This window comes from Microtus oregoni, unplaced genomic scaffold (assembly GCF_018167655.1).
Source record: "Microtus oregoni isolate MIOR12 unplaced genomic scaffold, Mior012 000020F_ref0000438, whole genome shotgun sequence".
NCBI classification, from domain to species: Eukaryota; Metazoa; Chordata; class Mammalia; order Rodentia; family Cricetidae; genus Microtus; species Microtus oregoni.
In genome coordinates this window covers 29500430-29524972 of record NW_024543079.1, presented here as the reverse complement: position 1 = coordinate 29524972, position 24543 = coordinate 29500430, and the positions used below count along the sequence as shown (strand labels likewise).

The window sequence follows — 24543 nt, the reverse complement described above, 5'->3', positions numbered from 1 at the left end:
CTGGAAACTTGCCCAACTTAGGCCTGACTAAATTCCCAACCCTCAGACTCATGAGATGGCCATATGCTTATTAAGCCACTGAATATGGAAGTGTTATAGAGTGTTATTTCAATAATCTACCAGTGTAAAAAAATCAAAGCTCGATAGAAAGAAGATAATGAGCAAAGTATTCTCTTTTTTAATTAATTTATTTTACAGCCTGATAGCAGTTTCCCCTCCCTCCTCTCTTCCCAGTCTTTCTCCCCACCTCCCCTCTGCATGACCCCCTAAGCCACTCTTCTTTATGTTTCTACTCAGAACAGGGGAGGCATGCCCTGGATATCAACAAACCATGGCATATCAAGTTGCAGTAGGACTAAGCAACTCCCCTGAGCAAAGTATTGCTGAATTCCTCTTTGCAGTAGATACTGGCTATACTAAAGAGGTGTATTACACATTAAGCACACACACTAAGCACCAAAAGTTGAACATATCAACTGAAATTGTTCTCCCTTCCATCTATTTTCTGGGGATTGCCCATCATAATAACTGTTACCCATTGAGAGTGCAGAAATGTTCATAATGTTCATTATGTACAGATGAAAGAAACTACTCAAGGGAGGTTAGATGGGAGTTCCTGGGTCAGAAATGGCAGGAGAGAAGAGATGGATAAAGAAGTCAGAAACAATTACAGATGATTAGCCACCCCTAAAAAGGTCACAAGGCCAGAGGCATGAACTAAAAATATAGATTTGGATGCAATTTAGGCAACAGAATCAGGGTTTGGGAAAATTAATAGAGGGAGATATAATACTTTACATATTAAATAACAAAAATTATAACAGCATGTACATAGCTCTCGTGAAATGAAAATACAATGTTTGTACCAGAGCAAGCTGGTCCCAGTTCATGAGAATGGCCCCTTGGTGCTGTGAAGCTGAAGAAAGAGATAAAAAGCTACAGGGTTGCATTTAATGTAGTGTAATGGGAATCTTGCTATAAAGTATCAAAGTATCAGAATATTGGGGGCATTATAAACTGGACAGGACAAAAAAAATTACTTGATTGATACTAGAATGTACCCGACTTATCTCAAGCTGCTGCCAGGGTAAGCCACATTCCGAGCACCAAGCTATGGTCATGAAGCTTCACACACCTCTCTAATTGTTTTGTTTACTTGCAGTGTGTTGGCAAGCTATGTAGGGAAAACTGCCTAGGGTTACTCAGGAGCAATCATGGCAGTGATGATCTGAGGTGGCCGTGGTTATGTCAGGTTGAACCCATGCGGTATTCTTCAGTGGCCTCACACGTAGTCAGGACTGTGGTATATTGGTTGAAACTCTTATGGTGTGAACATAACATTGAATCAGTGGGTTTCGCCCTCATTACTCTGCTATAATCAATTGCTCCTCTGCTTCACGGGCTTCAAATTCTACTGAAGTAAACAGAGATCATCTCGAGGTTTCAGTATTCCTCACTGATAATATGAGATAAGCAGGTGGCTTAAATAAGACAGATGGAAGTTCCTGCATTTAAGTAGGTGGGGGCCACAAACAGAGAAACAAGAGATTTTTTTTTAATCACTGTTTAACTTATAAGCTAATGATATGAAGAGACTTAGCTTCCAATTGTTAAAATTAAAACAGAATAGCACTAATTAAATAATTTCATACATCACAGAATGACCATGATGAAATGACAGATAATTCAAACAATAGATAATAGTACGTAATAATAACTCTCTGACAATGCCTTAAGACTATAAGTTTCTCAAAGAATGCCGGAGAAAATCAACTAAGGCAGAGTATATCTTTCACCAAGCACCTTTACTCCTAGATATAAACTCATCAGAAATACATATTTATGTTCATTGTGTATAGAGAGGTTCATAGCATCAATATTTATCATTGAAAAAAATAGAAATAAACTTTCCATCAATAATCAAATTGATGGTTGTTTTTAAATACCAGATTGAAATAGTATACAATGATAAAATAAAATATACAATTATGCTCACAAATTAACAGAGCAAAAGAGGTCAAAAAGAGTTCTTTTATATATAATTCAAATTAAGTCCAAGTGAATCCACACTGTGAGCAGAGAGAACCTTGGTTCTCCTGTGGAAATGGACAGCGGTTTCAAGGCTTGGGGGAAGGAAGGGTAGTCTTACACTGCTGCTTGTCCTGATCACCAGTCTCTCAGATGTCTTTAGTTTGTGAAGATTCACTAAATTTTATGCTGGCAACTTGTGTCCATCCTTCCATATGTGCCTTCTCAATAAGTGATTTAAACATTGAAACCAAGGTACAAGTGGAACTACTGTGATGGGACGAAAACGTCGCTGCCTTGCAGTTGCTGAACTAGAAAATTCTCCTTCAGTTATATTTAAAAATGGAGACACAGACATCTCTTTTCTCTCCTGATTTGACTGAGTTAAGAAATCAAGTGTGGCAACTGAGCCAAGAGAAAGGAACCTTGTAAACTATAAGAATGTACACTTGGAAGGATTCCAGGGGAACAAAAACAAGTTTGGTTCTCATCCTAGTTTTTAAATGGTTCTGCACTTTTAATGAGTTTCCCTGTGCAAATGATAGTCATTTAAGTGCTTTAGATCAAGTTTTATAAAAGCAGGTTTGTCAATTATATAACGGCCTTTAATGTACCCAGATTGCTGCTTTTGTTTCAGAAAACAGGAAATTGCATGATAGCTTGCAAATGGCACATTTAATTTCACAGGCGAAGGTCTACATGCAGTGCAGGAACTCACATTTAATAGCATCAAATGATACATAATTTGATTCATTCAACCACATTTTTAGAAATTAAACACTGAGTGTCAGTATCTTTCTATCCTCCAGGACTCGCGATGTCAAAAGAAAGCCGGTCCTTTTGCCATAGCGCTGCTAATCTGTAACAGTTGGTTGTTCCCATTCTGCATTTCAATCCAGTGCTCAGCATCTGGAAACGGTTGAAAAGGTCAGGCCGCCACTCCCTTCTTCGATGGAGTAAAGTTTCAAAAATCTTAATGAGCTTCCTTGTTGTGCCTGCTAATTTGCTTAGAATCACCTTTAGATATCAACGGAAACTTTGCTTGTTAGATTGAGTTGGCAGTACAGAGGAAATTAGCAGAGGAAATTGAGATGCAGGACCTGGAGAATCCTCTTTTCCCACTGATATAGTGTTTTTGTATCACAGTTTTCTGTAGGATCTCTGTCTAACTATGGGGATATATATATAATTATTATTGAGGGGTGAAGACCAATACCCTGTTTATTAGAATATGGTTAGCAGTATTGCTAGTCAGCCCTGTGCCCTTAAAACAGACACCTATGACAGACAATCAACTCCCTAGAAGAAATGTTTGTCATGATTCAGTCTCAGAGGTTCTAGTCTGTGACTAGATCATCTGTGACCACCAAAACTCAGTTGCCTTCAGCCAAAGTCAAATATCAACTTGGAGGAAGAAAGGAAGTGAAACAGTGTAAATTTTCCTGCTGAGGCAGACCATTAGAGAATTGCTGGCAATTTTGCCTTCAGGACTCGTTTGAGACATCTGTACCTTCATTAAACAGCTTCTAGACTTTTGGGGGAAGAGCCTGAATGAAACGCATCTTTCATAGAGTGCACAGCTAGCTAGTTGGGTTTGCTGTCATGTTGGCGTGAGAGTTGCTATCTGCTGTATGCATCATTAGAACATGCCTGCAAGAAGGATTTTGAATTCTGAAAGAAGCAGAGAAGGCAGTAAAAGTTAACATGAGAATGATGATAATCCCTCAGGAGAATGAAGATCATGTTCAGATAGGCTTCTGAAGGGACTGTGTGATGTTTCTGTATCTCCATGTATCCAGGACATTCTGATACTGCTCTGCTTATTCAAGTGCAAGAACATTAAATTACAATTATGAGCTACTGAATTTCATTGACTTTTTCCTGGCCACAGACCCTTATTAAGCTCATGAACAGGAACTGAAGGGAAGTGCCAGGGAAATAGTTTCATTGAGAACACCCCAAATCACTGATAGATGAGAACTACTTATTAATAATTCTACTCTCTTGTGACTTGTTCCGCAGAAGGTAGTAAGTAATGATCTATGAATTCCTGGCCCTTCATTGGTGTGTGTGTGTGTGTGTGTGTGTGTGTGTGTGTGTGTGTGTGTGCTCTATGCCAGCTCTCAGAGTCCTCAGCATTCTGCAGTTCCAGCTGCCTGCAGCCTACTTGGCTGCTTCTCCTTCATTGTTTCAGTTCCCTCCTTTATCACCAGCTTTCCCATGAACCACTGCCAAACAAACTACTTTCATTTGAATTCTATTTGTTTTTGAAGAAAACCAAAGCAAAGAGATCTAGTGGTGTAAGCTGTTTGTCTGTCATGTAAGATTCAAGAAAGGTAACTGTAGAAGAATGGGAACCACAGTCAGTCTAGTTCAAGTTGTATGATGGGGAAGAAAGCCTTCTCCAGCTACACAAAAGAAGATTGAGTCTTTTCTTTATCATGAGCATGCACAGAGTGGTAAACCTTTTCAAAGGGCAAACAGTATAGCACATCCTGATGGCATTTTATTAGTCCATTTTTTGTTATTTATTCATATTGGCAAAAATGTTCCATGGTAATTCAAATCTGTATGGAGTATATAATTTACTGGTATAAGGTTTAATGTATTAACAAAATAATTACAATATTCTATAAGAGTCTGAAACTTGAGTGGTACCAATTAAGTTATCCTAGAGAAGAAAACACACTTGTTTTCAGTCTTAAACAAAATGTTTGTCATATTGTAAACTGGTAAAATCAATGCCTTTTACTGTAATGCTTGAATTTATGTATATTTGCCTCAATACACATCAAAAACAGTTTTACATAATATAATGGACCGAGCTATCAATTGCAAAGTAGTGCAGAGAAAAACAAAAGGTTCGATGGATCAGCAAGCAGAAAGAAAGTGTATGTTGGTCAATATCACATGCAAACAAACACTTGATTATATAATTACTTTGAAATCAGATTAAATATTCTGACAAAAGATATGGTATTTGCAGCCTTTTATGGAATCAAGAAAAGTTATGAAACCTTCGCATTCTATTGCATCCTTTATGGCTTGCTGATAAAAAATTATATTCACTTTTATTATTTATCCACAAAATCATTTTAAGAAGAGGTTTTTTTAAAAGTGCAAAATGACTGAAATATAAAGAAAATCCTTTTTAAAAAAGATACAATAAAATTTGAAGGAGAGATTAATTTTAAAAATGGACACTGTAATAATTATAGCAACATCACAGAAAGAGAATAATGGAAAGGAACTCAATAAAACATGACAGGACTAATTAAATATACACTGTTCATATATGCTGCTTGTGTAGTCTGATGCACTGATACCTGAATTCACAACCTTTCGAAAGTATCTATTCGTAATGTGGGTCTCACCTATATGACTAGCTTTGGCCACAGATACTATGAAACATCATGCAACATCTTTAAAAGGGGCTTATGCTTTTGCCTTAGGCAGTCTCTTATTGTCAGCTCTAGGTCCTGAGATTGGATTTTAAGACCACCCGGAGCAGAGCTGAGTGGTCTTATTTAAGGCTTTTCTAAAATTCTTGGCCTCTAGCAACCCACCATCCAAAAGGAGTTGCTTGAAAAAATCCAGGAGTTAGTTGGAGCCTTCCTAGGAGCAGAATCACCCAACAGACCAATAGACTAGGAAGTTAATAAAATTTGAGGAAGGCTTCAAATGGTATAGCAATGAGATCACAAATTCTTTCGCCTTGGGATAAATGTGAAGCATGCGGTCATGGTCATTCAGGTCATCCTGACCTACCAGAGTGTGTGTCTGTGAACTCTGTGATGCTGTAAGATAATAAAAAACTTCCATGTAGAGTCTTTTCCTGTTTGTTACATTTCTGCCCCGGAACGTGGAGCATAAACGACCAAGGATGTCCTGTGCTGTTCTTGCTGACCAATGCTGCAATACTAAGTGTTTTGCTGTAGGTTGTCCTTCTTCTTCTATTTTATTAATCTATAAACTTTGAGAGCCTTTGGAGCCATTTTGGAAGCACGTTTTCTAGACAATGAGAATTATTGTTTTCTTCTTGATGACATTTCTCATTTTTGTATGAATAAACTCTTTGTTCTTAGACTTGGTATCATGGCTTAACTTGCCTGCTATGTTGACAGTGATTGATTTAAAACAGAAGAGTTTTGACTTTGTGAAGATATGGAAAAAAAAAAAAAACACCTCCTTGGTAAACGAGACAGTATTTCAAACCTGTACCTCTTATTGGCCATGCCCAATGACGCATAGCTGTTATCCCAGTTATTTGAGAGGCTGAGGCAGGAGCATCACTTGAACACAGGAGTTAAGAGCACAGGCTGGGATACATAGTAGGACCCTGTCTCAATAATTAAATACTAAGTAAAATAACATTAAGAATAAATGTGGTAGAGAAAGAGATTTTCCTTCTGGCCAGATCACCTACAGACGTGGCCCTGGTCAGCAGTTTACATCAAGTTCTAGGATTAAATTGCAACCTAGAATAGGCCATGTTACATATGACATTAGCCAAGCATCAGACTTTTATTAGCAAGTATTCTTAAGATATACTAATGATGTTCATTTACAAAGAATATTAGATATACTATATTCTTAGTATATTTAAGCATAATTTTATGAACCAATAAATGTGAATAAATATAAGCAAACTTAAGAAAAACTGCTATGCATTTCATACCAATTTAAAATTTTAAATTGATTTCAGAGTGCATATAAATGAGATTTATCTCAATTTTTTCACATATTAGAATCACATGAAGAGTTTATTAAAATCTAAATGTCTAGGTGATATCCAGACTAGATATCCACAATTATGCGATTATGACACAGACATAAACTTAAAAATTTTTAGCTAATGGCAATATGCTGCCAAGATTGGGAACAAAAAAACTTAAGCTGGATCCCTGTTGTGAGATATGATAGCTACAAGTAAGTAGGAAGCATTTGCGATATGGCTAATCTGAATTTAACTGAGCCATTAATGAAAGGAACATACCAGATTTCAAAGGCAAAATAAGTAAAGGTTATTATTAAAATATTTTTCATTTATTACCTTTGAAAGGATATTTTGATATAGTACATGAAAAACAGTATCAAATTATTTTTTGCTGTTGTATAAGTGTGCGGTCCTGTTACTTGGGTACCCAAGTCAGGTAGGAAGAAAGCCAGCTCTGGGCTATGTAACAAGTTCCAGGCAAGCGTAAGGCAGAAAGTGAGGTCCTGCCTCAAATAAACAAACAAACAAACAAATAAATAAATATTTTTAAAAAGAGTTGGTCCTTTTTCATTTTTAAAGTGATACATAGAAATTTTCTTTTTAGTTAAGCAGTTCTCATCTAGACTGCCATCCTACTAAATAAAAATAGCCAAGGAAATAAGTATTCTAATATTTGTGATCTTAGGGAACCTGACTCAATAAAGTGTGTGGTCACAGTCAAGAAAACAGTGTGATTTTCCCTGAGAGGTTCATTTTTTAAAGGAACAAGTAGCTCAAGATATGAAAATAATTTACAAGAATTTGCTTTTCATAATTACCCTAAATTTAATATTTTAAATATAATACAGATACAAAGTGTCTTGGTTTAGGTTTCTATTGCTGGGAAGAGACACCATGGCAATTCTCACAAAAGACAGCATTTAACTGGGGCTGCCTTACAGTTCGGAGATTTAGTTCAGTGTCATCAAGATAGCTGGCAGGCAGACATGGTGTTGGAGAAGGAGCTGAAAGCTCTATACTGTGGATCTGCCTACAAGAAGGAGAGAGAGTGACACTGGTCCTGACTTGAGCTTCTGAAACCTCAAAACCCTGTCCCTAAGATACACTTCTTCCAATGAGGCCACACCTTCAACAAGGCCACACCTCCAATAATGCTACTCCCTATAAGTCTATGGTGGTCATTTTTATTCAACCCATCATACAAAGTTTAAGTGGGATTTGAGATACAGATATAATTAATACGTGCAAAACTCACACAGTTGCTTTGGGTTGCTTTGTTTGTTTTGCTTCTGGGGGATTTTGTTTTTCATCTTTCTGAGATGGGGATTCTGCTATGTAGTCAAGTCTTGACTTCAAGTCTGGATCCTTTTATCTCAGCCTCCCAAGTAGTGGGATTATAGGTATGTGTCACCAAGCCTGGTTTCATCTTGTTAAAATACTGTTTCCATCACATGTATTTGTCAATGGGATAAAATCTTAACAGAAAAGAGGAAGACTGAATTTGTGATTAATAATTACTACCATGTTTGTTGGCCCTTTTGTTAAATTTTAATCATTTCAAGATCAAATACTCTCACATGAAGAAAATCTACAGTGCCCTTGTCTGCTAAGTAAAAAGACAACATTCTACTGTAATTTGGACCTGGATAATGTATTATTGTAATCCAGGTAGTAATGATTGATTAAAATAAAGGAAGGTTGCAAGGAAAAATCATGCATTCATAGCTAGCACATTGTCTAACATTGTAAGCTGACATTCCAAGGTTCAAAATCTTTGAATGATGGAGGAAGGTCATTGGCTAATAAAGGAACTGCCTTGGCCCATTTTATTGGTTAGAGGATAGGTGGGAGGAGTAAACAGAACAGAACGCTGGGAGGAAGAGGAAGTGAGGTCAGACTCCACAGCTCTCCTCTCTGGAGCAGACGCCTGAGAGAGACGCCATGCCCCGCTCCCGGGATGAAGCTCCGACCCAGGATGGACATAGGCTAGAATCTTCCCGGTAAGCACACCTTGGGGTGCTACACACAGATGATTAGAAATGGGCTAAATTAATATGTGAGAATTAGCCTAGAAGAGAATGGGCCAAGCAGTGATTAAATGAATACAGTTTGTGTGTTGTTATTTCGGGGCATAAGCTAGCCGTGCAGGCGGCCAGGGTGCTGGAAACGCAGCCCCGCCGCCCCTTTATTACTACATTTGAACAACTCTGACTTAGGACATATATCTCTATTATCTATCTATCTATCTTCTATATAATTGAATATATATTATTTATATATGTATTATATATTATTTCACAGCTTTTATTATCACCACTAATATTTATCAAATGAAAATTTTCATCTAAGGTTTGAGGCCATTCCCATCAATTGTATTAAAATTCTTCCGTTTCTTGGATACATTTCCCAGATTATTTTTCAGTTCCCGTGATAAACTCATAAACTGAAGATATTCACAAATTATCATAATCAAACATCCTGATGATTTAAAGATGACTAAAATGCTATGTATTTCCCCCTAACCATTTGTTTTGTTAGTTCTGGCGGTGGAGTACTTCATATACTTGAGCTGGTCACAGAATTAAAACAGCACTCATTACACTCCACATAGTAATAGCTTCCAATTCCTTATCCCCTTAGTAGTCCAAACCGAAGATTTTGTTATGGTACTTTTTATGTACTTTTGCTACAAATTTCCACTATGCCAGGAGAATTATTATTTTATACTTTAATTTCAATTCTCCTTTAAATAAGATAACCAAGACAACAAGAGAAGCTAAGAAAGTGTTAGGCCTAAATGAACTGTACTTTTGACATCCCTAACCTTCCAGAGTCCTGTCATCTGAGAAACCAAGAATCAGTGGAATGAGAATGTTAAGTTATCTAAAAGTTACTAACCTCAAATGAAACCTATTTAAAAGTTCTGTCATACTTCATTGGCTCTTACCAAACCAAAATGGAAAGTTAGGAACCATGGTGAGATCACCATGAAGAAAGAAAGCCTCCGGCATTAACTATCTGATGAAGTATAATTGGCCAAATCATTCATTTTCTCTTAAGGTACCTGTCACATTCTTCTAAATTATAGTCAGGAATCTATTTCTTGGACGATTTAATAAATTCCCTCAAGATAGAGGCATTGCCTAGAATAACATATTGTGATATTTGTAGAATAAATGGAATATTTTAACCACTTTTGCATACTCCCCTTAGCTATTGGACTCTCCAGAAAGAAATCAATAAAAAACGCTAATACAGAATGAATGCTGCAGCATGCAGCCACTCTGGGAGGTTTGGAATTTTGTCAGAAGTAAGCTCCTAGATTTCTCCCATCCTGGCAGCAAACAGAATGAACAGAACCAGAACAGAAATGGGAATAAAATGTGCAGAAGTGGTCTTGTATATCTGCCTTTGTAAGTTTGGTGTTTTAGCATATACTTAGCATTTATTCCTAATTAGTTTCTATTTAGGACATTAATTTATAAACAACTAAAATATATACACTTGTCACATTTTCTATGTTGTAGCGACAGACATCAATTTTTTTCCTTTTACTCCATAAATCAGGTTTTTACATTATTACCCAGTAGACTGAGAAAAGTGTTTTCACAGTGCAAATATCACCCTTTCCTCTTTTATTTTGCCTCTGGTGTTCACTCACAGGTGATAGTATTTGCCCTTTATCCAGTTCCTATTATGTACTGAAATTTTTTTCATACTTGAATTGGATATTTTTAAGAGGTAGCAAGTTAAAGATTATGTTTGGTTTTTCAATCGAATAGTTACATTATATTCTTCATAAAGTTACAAGATGTATTACCCAGAGTTGTCCCAAGAAACAGAACCAATATGACGAATATTTTATATATAAATAAAAATGACATATATAAGTCAAAGTACAAAACTTCAAGAGAATGTACAAGATTCTATTGGCTCTTGTTAGTGGTCCATGGACCAAGATGTACCCAGTCTATGAAACAGAAAGTTGCTCCTATGAGTTAAACAGAGAGGGTAAGTTTTACAGACATAAGAAATCAAGGAATCAAGGGCCAAGGAACAAATATGGGCTTGGTTGTTTCAAGGTTACATTCATTATAACATATATGTGTTGGTTTGAAAGAAAACGGTTCCCAAAAGGAGTGGCAATATCAGGAGGTGTGGCCTTGTTGGAGTGATCTTGTTGGAAGAAGTGTGCTACTATGAAAGTAGGCTTTGAGGTCTCATATATGCTCAAGTTACATCCTGTGTCTCAGTCTACTTCCTTTTGCCTGCATACCAACATATAGCAGCTCCTTCTCCAGCATCATGTCTGTCTACAGGACACCATGCTCCCTACCATGATAATAATGGACTGAAATTATTCATGACCACGCTCAGTTAAATGCTTTCCTTTATAAGAGCTGCCACAGTCATGATGTATCTTCACAGCAATAAACCCTAACTAAGACAAAATGTAACATTACAACACAGTTTTGTTAGTTTACTAGGGTTTGACCATCATCTCCATCCCTGTTTTCCAAAAGATGTGATCTTGCATTTAAAGAACTCTATCCTATTTACTTTTGATTTGGTACCTCAAAAGGCCAACCCAGGATTCTTCTTCCTCCCATTTACTCACTAAATGGAGTTGCAATCTTGGGGAAAGCATTAAGGATTATTTCCAGATGAGTTTCAACTACATTTCCAGCTCCCCTCTAAACATCAGTTAGGTTAGCATGCAGGAGCTCAGAATCCTCCAAAGCCATGCCCTTGTGGTTATCTTCCCCAACAGGCTAGTTTGTGTTCTTTCTGCCTTCAGCTCTGCCTGTTTCTCCATTTCTCAACTAAGCTTTCCTTAACACTCCAGCCATTCTCCTTCCCTCTGTCACTGAAGAGTGTAATTAATGTTTGCTCTTTCCAATGCAGAATGATCCCTTATTTACGCATTCCTCTCATCCCTCAAAAGGGAGTTCCAAAATCAAAGGCACAATGTCTACTCCTCCGAAAGACTGCTCGGTAGTTTTCAACATAGATGCTCAATAAATATTCACTATCTGATGTAATGAATGAACTAGAGAAGGAAACCGCAGTTTCTGGGGGTCTCACGAAGAGTAACCTAGTCCTGGAGTTGCTCTTCAGTCTTCAAACCCCGCCGTCCAGAATCCCCGCCCACTCCTCACGGGCCTTGGGAAAGGGAGGGCTCTGCGCATGCCCCGTATCCAGGGCAGCCTCCGGGAGCGCCTCCCGGCCCCTCCTGGCGCCTGGGCGTGCGTTCACGGTCCCGGGGAGCGTGCCCTGCGTGCGGGTGCCCGCCTAGCCCGCCGGGCTCCGGATCCTTGAGTGCCCGGGCCGGGCCTGCGGAGCGTGCACCTGGTGGAAGCTGCGAGCGGCGGTAGCGTCCGAAGCCACGCAGACCGCGGACGGTGAGTGCGGGCGAGTGGCGGCGGCTGCGCGCGTGCGCGGCGTGGGCCCAGGCTGGGGCTCGCGCCCGGAGGCGGGAGTGGCCGAGCTGGGGGCGCGGGCGGCGGCGGGCGCGGGGTGCGAGCTCCCGGGGCTATGGGTGGGGTGCAGGGCCAATGGCCAAGACCGGGGCGGCCGAGGCGACTCCACCGAGGGCGGGGCGAGCCGGGCCGCGACCGAGCAGACGCTGTGGGCCAAACGACCTCGGTGGGGGCGGAGGTCCGGGACAGGGTGGCGGCCACCTGCACAGTGCAGGGCCGAGTCCGATCTGAGCCTACCGAGAGCCCCGAGGGCCCCGAGCAAACTTCCCCCAAGAAACTTATTGGGGCGTGGCCGACGGGTCCCGGGCTTGGGATTCTGGGGACCCGCGCCTTGCCTTTCGCCTTGGTTCCCGCAGGTGCGTCCTGGAGGGGTCCTGTTGCTGGTGCTGTAGGTCCTCCCAAGTTCCGAGTGCTTTGCAGGGCCCATTCGCTCTAACATAGATGTTGAAGTTTGCTGGCTTGATTGTTTGCTGTCTTGGGAAGAAAAGATTCTTACTGCCTTTATCTCAAAGAAAGTATTGTTAGGAAGTGCTGCCTAGTCTGTGTGTCAAGCTGTCTATTGTCCCATGTGCTGGTGCAGAAGACTAGATAGTTCTTTTTATATTTTTAAAGAAGGCCAATGGATATAATTAGGCTTTTTCTTTTTGAAATACTCCCGCCACCTCTAAATCCTGCCCTAGGATAGTTCCCAAACTTGTCTGTGCGGCAGATTGGCTGGCAAGTTTTAAAACTAACCGTGCTCCCATTGCAGCGTGGACTAGTTCATACACAAGGCATTGATTTGTAAAAAAATCCGCTTGCAATTCTGAGAATAGTAGAGTTCAGAGACACTCGTTGAATAATAGAAAGTCAAGACTAGTTTTACAAAGTAGTAGCATTCGGTTTGTAATTGCTGGGCTGAAAACTCCAGTTTATTCTTCCCTGTCCCGAACGCACAACTGTGTTTTGTTTCCCACCAGCAAGGGAGAAAAGTTTCCCTAATGGTCAAACTTGAGCTAGAATATTTGACTGTGGTGTTTAGAATTCCTGTTGAAACTACTAGTGCACCCGTTCGGTCCCTTGTTATAGCCGCGTGGTTATCTCATTTTAATCGTTCCTCCCAACCCGACGTTGGGCCCGATGTTTAATGTAACTCAGTCTCTGGGAGATTATCCCTTAGGCTTCTGGTGTTGACTCTAAAGGGTTACCGTCGGTTCCCATAGCAATGGGTCCTTCAGGGGAAGTGGGCGGGACTTCTTACCATTGGGTCTAAAAAGGATTCCTCTGAAGTTTTTGATTCATAGTCCTCAGTGAGGGAAAGGAGGAGGATTTCTTTTCTAGGCTTCCTTTCTGGGATAATTACAGATTGTCATGGAAGGATACTTCTCAGGGCTACATTTTCCTCCCTGAGTCCACCGGTCCTTATGCATTTCCCAAATACTCATCTCATCTGTCCACACTTTGATTTGTTTAGCAAAGCTCCATGTTCCTGACATCCTTCCTTCCACACACACAAACTTGAGAATTGTGGACGGTGTTTTTTAAAGCACTAAGACATTTTTATGTTCAGCAGTTTATAAACCTGAAATATCCTACAGCCATGCAAAGCAAAAAGGAAACGAGAAAAAAAAAGAAATAGAAGTCAACATTTTGTGAGAAAAAAATGGCGCTGTCATTGTTTGAAGTTGTTTGTTTCCCCAGAGGAGCTTCAAAATCTCAAAGCACCTGTGTAATGTTATCCTTTAAAAGTGATAGAGGGAGAGGCACGGAACTCCTTCCTTCTCCAGCATTCAGAGTCAATGAAAAACCACTTGTGATAACAGCAGGACAGAAATACGTTGCTTGTGCATTTCAGACTTGGTGTCTTGAAATCTTTCGAGCTTCTTTGTATGTAATGAGTGTAGTGGACCCCTGTGTGTCGCTGGGGTTGTGTTGATTCTGAACATGTCTTGGGCATCCTCTCTTTTGTTTCTGTGTGCTAATTCACTTTCTGTTAACTTGCCATCAACCAAATTCTGCAAATTGGCCACTCAACTGTGAGAGGGAATGGTGATGGGACTTTGTAATCTGGACCTGGAAAACTCATGGTGCTGAAGTAGGATTTTTTTTTTTTTAAAACCATCGCATTTTTTCCCACCACACACTGAAGAACTACTACCCTATTCCAGTAGTCCAGTAAAAGATCCTTGAGCACAGGTATTCCTGTGCTGTCATTGATAGATGCCTTGGGAAAGTTAGTTGCTACCATAGCTGAGAATTTCTGTTGCTTCCAGGGCTTTTTAAGCATCTTAAAGCAAACAGCACTTACCTTTATTTCCTACTTTTGGAGATACTGCAACAAATATAAGGAAAGTAAGATCGTAGTCACATTCCCCTGGCAGTCATCCGCTGTTAATTGCTTTCCCTTCCAGTTAGCTGTCCTGCTGAGACGAGGTTGACTTGTGAATGTCAGTGGAAATGGCCTCACTATGTAGCCCAGGCTTGCCTGGAACACATTGTGTATTCCAAGCATCCTCCTGCCTCAGCTTCCTGAGTACTGGGATTATAGGCATGTGCCATCATTCCTGGTTTAAGCACTTTTAAATAAAACTTTTTATTTAGTTTTAATATCTCAAATGTCTCCTCTTTTGAAAATAAAATTTTTTTTAATGGATATGCCCATTTGTTTAAGTTTTATTTATTTTGAATTTTTGTTTTTTAAATACTAAATTCCATTTTCAACTTTGAGAATATGCTATTAGGTTCTCAGGTTGCAAAGCCTAGATTGTCCTTGCTAGGTGGCCTTAATTACTTGATGTTTAAATCTCCTTTCTTGGGATAAGGAATGAACCAGATAGAAGAAGGGCAGCAGAATGGCAGAGGATATGGGCTCAGCGCAGTCCTAAGAAACAGGCCCAGCCCAGGTCAATGCCCTGTGTACAAGTCTTAGAGTCTGTGATTTCCTTCTGCTAGATTTACAGCTCTAGAAGCAGGTGAACTCTTTTATGGTTCCTGAAAATTGTTAGCTTGTTTTTGTGCTGACCTATTCCTTTCTTACCTACTTTGTGGTCAAGTGTTCCAGCACTCCAGTGTTTAATCCTCCCAGGTTTTCTGTAAAGACTCACTTAGTTTTAACATTGAAATTAGTAATTTATTGCTTTGGGAGTTGTCGATGCTAGTTCCATTCCTACTTTTAAATGGTGATTTTTTTTAAAAGCGAGTTATAGACATGTCTTATTTAAAAAATATTGTGAGATTGTTTCAAATATATAGTTTTAAAATTATTTTTGTTTTGGTTTTGGGTATTTTGAAGCAGAGTTGGGATTTATTAAAAATTGCATATAGCTGTTAAGAGCAGGGTTTACGAGGAGAGATGCTCAAAGTCCTATTTGGAAGTGTAAATGTGGGCTCCTCTCAGAAGGGTCACTTCATTATTCACGGTCATTTATGTTATGGTGTTTTCCTGACAACAAAATACTTCCATTAAAATATATTTAACCCGTTTTACTACTTATTATAACTTACAACACATTATTATCACAATTTTATGTTTCCATCTTTTTTGCCCTTAATTTTTTTTTTATAAACAGTTATGTTTCACATGTACAGGGGTGACATAAATCTTCAAAAACATTGAAGGTTTGAATATTAGCCTTTCCTCATCTACACACCAATCCCAAATGTTAATGCCAAAGTCTTTGATTTAGAATACGTAGAAATATGGTAGATCAAATCACATGATTCATGAAATCCTTCTATTTGTTCTTTCAGATAAAGGTGCTAGATTTAAATTAATCTGCACAAAGTTTTAAATGTCTACCGAACTTGTAATATAAGTGGCCTCCTATGCCAGTCCTCTAGTCTGTCTCCCATGTGGTAACTGGATGACGATGAGGACGTGCCTGCTCCCAGGTGTGGCTGAGGAGAAGGTTTATTGTCCAACAGAGGGAGAGCACCTACAGAGACCTCTGGAAGGGAGAGAAGGAAGGAGGGAGGAAGGGAGGGAGGGAGGGAGGACCAGGAAAGCCTGTGGGAACCCCCTGTGGGCAAAATGGCCAAGGTAATACAGGGATCAGAGGTGGGGGGAAGGGAAGCCTAGTCCCTGGGCTGGAGAGGTTTGGAGTGGGGGCAGGGCGAGTAGTAAGGAGATGCCACAGTACTAGTGAGACTTGTCCCAGACACCTAGCAGTAACCAGTGTGTACTGTTGGTTTTTGCCCTGTGGATTCTCTGACTGTGCTGTTGGGGTTTTCTCCTTGGACTGCCTGGAGTGGTCTCTCAGTGTTCTCCCCTGAAGGCCGGTCCAGGATTCATGGAGGAATTTGCCTGGCTTTCCTCATCCTCTTTGTGCAGTTACTTAAGCTTACATTTTTAATTTACTTGTCTAAGAGCATTTCTTCAGTCTTGTGGGGTTCTGGAACTATCAGAGTCAGACAGTGAGAAGATGCAGAGGGCATCTGGGGGTTCAGAGTTTCTTCTCAGCCTTGTCCTCGTTGTGAATCACAGCGCTTCTTGATGTTCCTCACTGCTGGGCCCTCTCAGGTTGGCTAAGATGGTTTCCCATCTCCATGTGCCTCCCCCTGTGTTGATTTCCTTTTGGTCTCTGGTGCAGCCATTTTAGGTCTGTAAATCTCTGTGCCTTGTAGAAAGATCTTTCTACTGTTATTTCAGTGGAATATGTGGAAAGGCTGTGATTGGATATTAAAGACTGGGAACATTCATCTTTAGAACTAGAAGACACTGTGCATTTGGCAAGCTGCTGTCTTTCCAAATACTGTCGTGAAGGGTGGTCAGTGTTCCTGTAGGGAGAGGGGAAATGTTCTTCAGACCTCCCGCCTGGCTCAGCAGCTCACTTTCCTGAGCAAGGCCCTGACTTCTGCTGGGGTTCTTTCTGGGAATTTATGTTTGTGTTGCTTTTGTTCTTTGTTTATCAAATTAACTTGCCAGTCTGAGGGATGGTGCTTTTGTGTATTTGTTTTATGACTGCCTCTTACTCTTTAGAGCAATGCAGCGTTCTGTCTTTGGTTTCCCACTTACACAAGCATTTGCAGATAATGACACTTATATTTACTTCCTTGTAGTAATTGAATTTTATATTTTGACTTTATGGCAAGTTGCACTGAAGTTAGCATTCGCAATCATGTAAAACGCTTCTGGAGCATTGTCAATAACAGTCTTACTGTATGAACTTGTGCTTTATTTTAGTAGACAAAAGAAGAGTACAATTTTGGTTTGTCATGGTCCCATGTCAGGTCAAGGAAAATTTATCCCTTCAAATATTTTAGAGGATGATATTTGAATGTTAGCAAATGGCCATTAGCATCTATCACTTGTCATTGGCCTTTCTTAAAGTAGCCAACTGATTTGAGTCTCAGTTAACAGTTTGAATCAAGTTTGTCTCTGGGGGTAATTCTTTAGAAAGTTATATTCACCAGAATATTGATATATAACATATTCAATCACAATCATGTTTTCTTTGATGTGGGATATGAGTCAGTCATTGGGGGCTATTTGCTAGAAAGTATTCTGCGTTACTAAATTCTCACCTTGTCTGTGGACAGCTTTTGAAATAATCGGCTATCTCTTCTTGAGTCACTTCCGCATTTGATTCTTGTTGATTCTCCACATCTTCATTTCCTCTTATACCTTTGGTCTTTTGGTTTTCTCATTCAGATATTTTAATGTATGCTAGTTTTTTACTAACCTGTTATTTGGAATGAGTCAAGGCTCACTTCCTACCAACCTCAGTGCAAATACTCGCAATACTTTAATACATTACAATGCACCTCTGCAATTTCCAAATGTGTGCTGTTACCTGCTCAGACAGCCCCACATACTTTTTTTTTATTCTTAATTGCCTTAAATAAGACAGTCTTAGCGAGTCCAACCTTGAAACATCTTTCTCTGTAAACCTGATCTGTCTGCATCCCACTTCCTTTCTGGGTCAGTTCATTCTAAAACCATTAATGTTATCTTGAGTTTTGTTTCCTACTCTAGTCTGGTGTATCTACTGCTACTGTCTTCAAGAGTATGTTCTGCCTTCAGCCAAGACCAGAACGTAGCTCCTTTTCTCACCTCTCTTGTCAGCATCTTTTTTCTTTCCTCTCAACTCTTTTTTTTTAAAATTTAATTTTGTTTAACTAGCACTTTTTTATTTATTTTATATACTAACCACAGTTTTGCCTCCCTCCTCTCCTCCTGCCCCTTCCACCTCCCATGGGCATGAACATAGCATGGCACATCAAGTTGAGGTAGGACCAGCCTCCTTCCCCTGCATCAGGAGTGGGCGAGGTAATCCAGCAAGGGTGACAGTTTCCCAGAAGCCAGCTAAGTGCCAGTGGATCTCACTGCTAGGAGCCTTATGAACAGACCAAGCTACACAGCTGTCACACACATGCAGAGGGCTCTTCTGGTACTGTTGCCGTGGCCTTCCAAGGTTAAACCTAGTCCTCTTTCGTTGGCTTGTCTTTATCAACATAACTCCCAGAATGATTTCTTCTGCCCTCTCCAGTCCTTACCTCCTCTACCTTTCCTCTTTAGTGCTGAAGGTTGTACCCAGGGCTTTGCACGTGCTAGGAAACTGCTCTGCCACTGATCCACATCCTCCACCCCAAAGTGATCTTTTGCAAATTTCAGTCAACCAGGCTTAAAAGTCTCCAGAGCCCTGTGTGTCACATAGGCCAGATTCTTTGTGATTGACATTGCTCCCACAATTCAGTTCCCGGTAACTCTGACCCGTTCTCCCATTTCTCCCCTCATACTCTCCACTCCAGCTGTTCATCCTTCTTTGCTGACCCTTGAATACAGTAAGCACATTCCCATGCTAAGTCTATGTGCTGTGCTTTCCCTCTGCCTGGAATATGATGCACACCCCTCATCCAGTTTCCTGGAGAAGAAGGTGTTGCTGTCCTCCTTGCTTTCGTCACTGTAGCCACTATGTTAGTTTGCTTAGATCGTAGCCTCAATCTGGGTTCTTTCAAATACAAGAATGTCTTAAAAACTCTCCTTCCTTTTATATGACAAGAGTGTCCCCTGACCTTCACATTTGTACTGTGAAACCACACACACACACACACACACACACACACACACACACACACTAAATGAAATGTCATCCAGATTTTAAATCATGATGTGATGCCCTTGAGACATACATGAGCCCAGTAGCTGTTATGTAAATCCAAAGTTAAAGAATTTTTCTATTCCTTATTTTTTTCTCAATATGTATTTAATTTCTTATATGTATTAAGGCTTATTTTTTTTCCCTGTGGATTTTATGGGAAAGAGTAATCTGCATATTCAATTAGATAGTGTGAATATTTTAGCCATGATTTTTATGCACAGAAACAGTATGCTGGAACAGCGTTGTTCTGATGACTTTGCCTATTCGTTGAAACTGGCTTGATCTACATTTTCTTATTAAGAAAACTTAACAGGTTACAGCTCATTTTATATTGAATTCTGAATCATCAGCACTATTGACCAAAACTGAAAGGAAAGATCTCTGTGATATGAATCATGTTTCCTGTAGGTTCATTAATGGTAGTCCAGTTGGAGAATACTCCTTGTGCCAGGTCTACACTTTGTTCAGGGTGTCTTGCAGGTAATTGCTGCTCTTGTGAAAGGTTGTATGTATGTATATATGTATGTATTTATTTATTTTTGTGCTGGGAAGGGGTTGAACATGGGGTCTTCTGCTTGTTGTGCAAGCACTCTGCTACTGAGCACTCTTTCCAGCCCTGTGCAAATTTTTGGTATTACTATTTTTTTAATCTACTTATTTTATTATTTTGTTTGTTTGGAATTGCCACTTCATTTCTCTGTGTCTAGTTTTTTTTTTAAGTTTTTATAAGTCGTTCCCACTCATTAGAGGAGGACTAACTTTAGCCCTTGGATGCTATTATATTTTAAATCTCCGCATAAAGAAAAACTTCTGATGCCAACCACTACCTATTTTTCATGTTTGTTAGTGTAAAATATAAGCAGTTTAAAGTCAAAATACGTTTAATGTTACTTGGGATGATCTACATGCCCAAATGGCCTGGAAATCCGTTAAGTTCTTAGCTGGGAATATAGTGGACAACTCTCCCCAAATGTTACTCGGCATTAGAAATGCTAACCAGGCTCCTAGAAGCACCTTTTAAGGAGGAGGGTTCAGACTTCAGGGAGCTGCTGGCAGCTGGCCGCATCTCATACAGGGCCCTTCCCCATTCCTGTCCTGTCTCTGTAGACAGGGATGTGTGCACAGGGCCGCCTCTTTCACTCACCCACTCTGATAGCTTAGGGCCATAAGCCCCTTGTGTGCCCGAAGCTGGAGAGTGTCTTTTGGAAAGTGGACTGTTCTGAATGTAGGCAGCGATGGAGAGAAGAGTGTACAGTCAAGGCATCCCCCCATTCTCTCCAGATGACATCCATGAATAATAATTAATGTTTATATCTCCTTTATTTGAACCGAAGTTCCAGTAAATTTGCTACTTACCATTCAGTAAGTGTTCCTGTGGGATCCATTCATGTATCCCTGAAGTATCACGTATCATGAAAATCTCCCCACAGTTTACCTTAGTCCTGAGCAAGTGGCTCTGGCATGTCATCACCGGGCAGGATATACCTGACTATGTGAAAGGGTCGTTGTTGGTTTTTATTTATTTTTTTAAATTGCCATGTAGAGTTCCAAAAAGTGTTGGTAAACTTCTGTACCTCTGTCATGCTCGCTATTAGATCTTCTTGTCCTTTGGGTGAATCTTTTATCAGTATGTGGTTTCATTGATAGACATCCCTTTTTTAATCTGCATTGTGGTTGGAAAACAGCGATTCACTGACTTATGTAAATCTCTCAGATGCTGGCACTTTTTTCATTCTGTAGTTTCAAGAGATCATATAATACTACAGCTGCTTTTGTTGTAGCAGCGTTAAGTGCTGAGAAGTTTTCAGATTCTTGGTGTCAGAATCATAGTTTCCAAAATTTGATTTTTGCCCAGAGGCTTGAATTTTACCATCAGCAATAAATATTGTCAGTTTTCTCTTGAAATGCCAGGTTTATTTCTTTTGAGAAATTGTCTCCCAGAGTCTTGATAAGCACACCTTGCTCACTTTCCAGTGACAATGACTTGTAAAGCCTACAGGTTTGACTAGCACAAGTTTCAAGATGCTTCACTCAAGGTGACCATTCTCTTTCAGGTTCACCAGAAGCGCCCTGTGCAGGCGTTAGAAAGTTGTATACTCAAGTGCTGGATTTATTAAATGAGCCATTTTTACTCTGCCTTCTCTCACATTTCCCCATGAAATACTACTTTGATGATCGCTAAGGAATATAGAGTTGTGCTAATCTTCATTCACCCAGGCTGTTTACCAAATGCCCAGATACCCCGTTTGTGGCTGGGGGAAAATGCAGAAGGTAAAGTGATTTACTATGACCTCCTTCAGTATGTCTTCCTTCTGCATTTTAGGGTACCCTGGGGTGACCTTCCACAGGCTTCGCGTGATAGTGAAAAGGAAGAGTCAGGCTGTGGGCCAGTCCTCTCCTTTGGAGTTCCCTGTTCTCTGTGATAGATAGCTCTCCTGTGGAGACTTTCAGTTCTGCATCACTGCTGCCAGATGTTGCTCTGGGACTCTGTTGCTGGTGCCCACTTGCGACACTTCCCTAAGCAGTGCAGTTCAAATTCTTTAAGATACTTGATGCTTTTAATAAAACAGGTGCATATGGAATATATTTACCGTCTACCACCTCTCAGAAGTATATTTTCATAGCCAGGAAACTCTGTTGGAAAATTCAAGTAGCATTTAGTTTGTTGTTTGGTTTTGCCAGAATAAAGTTCATATTCCCCCAGTATTGGGAGGGAATGTGTAGACTGGGCTGAGCTGCATGGCCGCCTTCTTCCCCCTCCTTCCATATACCCGACTGCTTGACACAAGTGCCAAGAGCAAGACCAGATTGCCAGCACTGTACTTTTCTGCTTGTGTTAGGAGAGAATCTTCCATGAGACCTTGGGAGGGTGGTTGTTTGCCGCTGCGGAGGCATGAGTTTTTGAACTGCCCTATTCACACAAGCCTATTTCATTGCTTTGTTTGAAGATTTGTTTGAAGATTGGGTGTGTCTAATGTAGTGGAAATTCATCCATTCAGTGTTAAATACAGATGAAACACATTTCAGAGCCACAAAAAGTCTTCTTAATTATCATTTTTTTGGTCTATTCATATCACTGCTTCCCTCCTTTCATGTGAATTACAGAATTTATCATCCTTTCCAGTTCATTAAATCACTAAAATTCTCTACTGTGCTATAAATAAATATGCTTGACCATGAATCGGGTTTGTTTGAAAGCAGTTTGTCCCTGTAAGTGATCCCGGTTAGCCCACGCTTCTCCTTGAATGTCTGCATTGCGTTAAATGTTAGACTTCTAATAAACCAGAGTCTTACTTTAAGCGCATGCAGGGGCTTGCTTTAGGTTGAGCTCTGTTATTTTCAGTTGCATTAGCTACAAGCTGATATAGTATTATAAGCTGCAGTTGTGCTTGGACATGTCTGGGAGAGCCTCAGGATACATTTAATAGCTCTCTGTTCTTTACCGCTGTGCCTAGTTTAAGCTTGCAACAGACAGTTGGAAACACTTAGACCGCAGTCTCAGGCCATTTTACCACAAGATCAGTTGCACTGCACAAATTTAATATAGAGTGCTAATTGGACTTGGACACGTTGGGCCTGAACTTTGCTCTTATGTAAGCAAAGAATGCCAGGTGTGTGGGTGTGACCTGTTAGCTCTAGATAGAGCTGTGAGATGCAGCCCTAGAGACTGGCTTTTTTTTAATCTGGTGACATAAGCAGGGTGGTAGAGTTGGATGTGGAGAGTGGAGCTGCCAAGGAGACCTAGATTTGAGGTATCCTCCGAACTGCAGGGTGAAGGATGGGGTGAGCCTCTGATCCGTTTACAGAAAAATAGGGCTGTGATGATGGCAGGACGCAGCAGCGTCATTTGTACTGTGAAGGAAGAAAAGAACAAGTCACCAGAGCTACAGTGAGTGAGTCAGAGTGGGGTGAGGGATCCAGAACACACTGGAGGTCGTACGGCTTGGGCGGGTGCTTGCTGTGTGCTCCTGGTGTGCAGGCGAGTCCATTTTCACTGTGTTCTGATAGTCTTTGTGAAGACCATCCCAGTGCAACTGAGATTTGGCCACCTGCCATTTAATAAACATCTCTTTTTTTGTCCATTGTTGATGTTATTTTAAATTTTACTAGAGGATATTAGTATAAGCAAATAGTGAATGAAACCTTAGTAGTTCCGCGACTTGCCCACAGCTGCCTGAGCAAAGAGAGTTCGCTGAGTTAGATAGAAATTTTGTTCTGTCTTGAGCCTAGGCTTGGCTTTGGTCTGATCCCAGTTGTCTCTACACTGGCATGACCTCCTATTATCCCATACAGCTGTAAAGTATGGTAAAATGTCTCTCAGTGTATTGTTAGGAAAAATTAAGAGTTCCCCCTTTGAAGATGGATGTTAACTTCAGTGGCAGGTAAGGGCCATAACACATGCTTCTGCCTGAAGGTTGTGTGATGTAGATTGGGAAAACCCAGACCTAAGAACAGATTTTCAGATTCTTGACTTTGGGAAGTGAGGACTCCCCCCCCCCTTTTATTGAGACAGGGTTTCTCCTTTGATTCCTGCCCTGGAACTCACTCACTTTCACTCACTCTGTAGACCAGGCTGGCCCTAAACTCACAGAGATCTGCCTGCCTCTGCTTCCTGAATGCTGGGATTAAAGGTGCGTGCCACCACAGCTCAGCAAGTGAGACATATTTTAAGAGCAAGTAGGTTATTTTATCTTTAGCTCTGTGTAGTAGAAGCACTGACCCACTTAACTAGTAAGTATCCTTATCACAAGAAAACAAAACTCACTAAGTATATTATTAGATTTACACTTTTGTTCCAAATACCTTATTTTCTGGTTCTAATATAGGAAATCAAATTAAGTATAGAAACTCCTCAGCGTCCATTCGCTTTACAATAGCAAGTGAGGTGGGAGCAGCAGAAGGTGTATCACCAGTGCACCTCATTTCCGGTGGCAATTGGATGCTTTCTGAAAGTTCCTTGGTGTTGACCTTGGTAAGGTTACACAGGTGTTTACAGTCCCCTGTACCTTCGGGGTGTGTCTTTAGCAACACACCGGAGGAGAAACTGCACTCTTTAGAGTTAATCAAAAGGTCATCAGGGCAGGGCAGAGGCCTTAGTGGTTAGGTGTGCTCTTTGCTTTCGCGGAAGGCCTGGGTTCAGTTCCCGGCAACCGTGTGGCAACTTACTTTAACTCCAGAAGATCCAGTGCCACCTTCTGGTATCTGGATACCTACATGCATATGGTACACAGAAACTTAA

General features: G+C 40.4%; 1 protein-coding gene across 3 annotated transcripts in view; it reads left to right on the top strand.

The window, feature by feature from the left end:
- The first annotated feature begins 11990 nt into the window (after positions 1 to 11990).
- Btbd3 (BTB domain containing 3) overlaps positions 11991 to 24543 on the top strand; it is a 29870-nt gene continuing 17317 nt past the window's right edge. Inside the window, exon 1 of one of the 3 annotated variants that reach the window (XM_041670347.1) lies at positions 11991 to 12147. The gene's annotated coding sequence lies outside the window, so the exon portion shown is untranslated. Of the gene's footprint in view, positions 12148 to 12490; positions 12582 to 16226; positions 16244 to 24543 lie in introns of those variants that run through there. The other 2 variants (XM_041670348.1, XM_041670349.1) reach the window with 2 other exon arrangements.